We start from the raw sequence: 2,668 nt of genomic DNA, 5'->3' as shown, positions 1-2,668 counted from the left end.
CTAGACTGAAGACAGGCAAAGCTGGAAGGAGAAACACTTGATAGGATACTCTTGCAGGTATAATGGTGAGAAGTGGTGAGGGTCAGACTCTATATAGTGGCTGGGGGAATGAAGGGAAGTAGAGACACTTAAAGGATGTTTTGAATATAGAATATAGTGTCTGAGTTGATGTGGAAGATGATGGAGTGGGGAGTTGAGGACGATGCCCAGGTTTCTGGCCTGGGAATTTAATACTAAGAGATGATTTTAACTGAGCAGAGGATGTAGGATGAGAAGTGATTGTAGGGGAAAGTTGCTGATCCAATGCCAAGACATTGACACACACAAAGGGCAAAAACACAAGATAGGAAACCAAAGCTTGACTTCAGAAAGTAACGGCTGCATCAACAAGAAATTTTCTTTCTAGAAATCTCTAAGATGCTGAGAAGATGATTCCAGATGTTATCTCCACTTACATAAAAGGTGGGGACAAATCTTGTGCAGTCTGACTATGTAGACCACACCTGAACAAAAGAAGATGAGGCTGGCCAAACAAGGGTATAATTATCAATGGATCCCTCCATCAATCTGCCAAAAGAAGAGAGCTAAGATGGACAGCTGAGGAGATGGAGTTGAAAGGTCAAACCAGGAAGGCCAAGGCATGTAAAGGAGGGTGTGCAATGAGGAGGCCAGCACAGTAGGTAAGGCAGTGATGGTGGAGCCATGACTGGGATGCTCTTCCGGACTGATGTGGGGCTTCAAAGAGACACTGTAATGAAACAGAAAATTAAGACACAAGTCAGAGTTCCTCTGTGGCGAATGTTCCACAGTTTTGCCTGCTGACTTTTTCTGTCACCACCATCTAAGGTGTTTTGGATTATCTATCCCCCATAAGACCAAGACCTTGAAACCCTGGCTTTCGAGTTTTTTCCCCATTCCATTAGCATTTCAACCCCATATAATACTTTGGCCATAATATGTGTTAGTCACATGATTAATTCATTTATCAATCAAAAGTTTTATTAGGCGCCATACTGTGATGGTTTGTGTGTTGCTGTGATGCTAGAAGCTATGCCACTGACATTTTAAATACCCTCAGGGTCATCCATGGTGGACAAGTTTCCTTGGTTTCCAGACTAAGCAGGCTAGGAAGAAGGAAAGGCAGACTATTTCTGAAAGGATAGTCACTGAAAACCTTGTGAATAGCAACTGAACATTGTTTGATATGGTGCCAGAAGATGAACTCCTCAGGTTGGAAGCTACCTCCTCAAAGTAGACTTGCCTTTAATGATGTGGCGCAAACTTTTCAGGACCTTCGTTTGCTGATGGAGCACAATTCAAAATGAGAAGAAACAGCTGCAAACATCCATTAATAATCAGAATATGGAATGTAAGAAATATGAATCTAGGAAAATTGGAAGTCGTCAAAAAAGAAATGGAACCCATAAGAATGATAGCCTCAGCATTGATGAGCTGAACTGGACTGCACTGGACAATCATAGTGTTTACTATGCCAGGTGTAACAAAGTAAAGATGCATGACGTCACAGTCATTGACAAAAAGAACCTTTCAAGAACTACCCTGAAGTATAATGCTGTCTGTGATAGGCTAATATCCATACACCTCCAAGGAAGACCAGTTAGTCCAACTGACTAATCAACTGAAGTCAATGATGATAAAATTGAAAAAGTCTACCAGTTTCTTTAGTCTAAAATTGATCAAACATGCAATAAAGATGCATTGATAATAACTGGTGGTTGGTATACAAAAATTGGAAACAAAGGAAAGATCAGTAGTTGGAAAATATGACCTTGGTAATCAAAACGATGCTGGAGATTGCATGATAGAATTTTGAAAGATCAATAAGTTATTCATCACAAATACTTATTTTTCAGCAAAATAAATGGCAACTACACAAATGAATCTCACCAGATAAAATGCATAGAAAAAAAATTGACTATATCTGTGGGGAAAGACGATAAAGAAATTCAATACCATCAGTCAAAACAAGGTCAGGGACTGATTGTGGACAGACTATCAACTGCTCATATGCATGTCCAGGCTGAAACTGAAGAAAGTTAAAACAAGTCCATGAGAGCCAACATATGACCTTGAGACTATCCCACTTGAAATTGGAGAACATCTCAAGAACTAATTTGATGCTTTAGACACTAGTGACTAAAGCCCAGAGGAGTTGTGGGATGACATCAAGAACATAATGCATGAAAAAAGTAAAAGTTCATTAATAAAAAATAAAAAGGAAAGATCAAAACAAATGTCAGGAGAGACTCTAAAACTTGCTCTTAAACGCAGAGAAACTAAAGCAAAGGGAAGAGATGATGACATAAAACAGCTGGATAGAAAATTTCAAACGGCAGTTTGAGAAGACAAAGTGTTATAATGTGGAGTCAGAAAACCGAAAATGAAGAATACCCTCTGTATTTCTCAAGCTAAAAGAGCTAAAAAATAAAAAAAAAATAAAAAAAAATTTAAGTCTCAGATTGCAATATTGAGGGGTATTCTATGGGCAAGCTATTTAATGAAGAAGGAAGCATTAAAAGAAGACGGATAGAATACATAGAATCACTGTGCCAAAAAGCTTTGGTCAGTGTTCAACCATTTCAAGATGTACCATGTGATGAAGAAAGATGGTATTATATGAAGAAGTACAAGCTGCACCGAGGGCATT

The sequence above is a fragment of the Chrysochloris asiatica genome, unplaced genomic scaffold (genome assembly GCF_000296735.1).
Source record: "Chrysochloris asiatica unplaced genomic scaffold, ChrAsi1.0 scaffold00007, whole genome shotgun sequence".
In the NCBI taxonomy this organism is placed as follows: domain Eukaryota; kingdom Metazoa; phylum Chordata; class Mammalia; order Afrosoricida; family Chrysochloridae; genus Chrysochloris; species Chrysochloris asiatica.
This window is presented reverse-complemented; position numbering follows the sequence as displayed.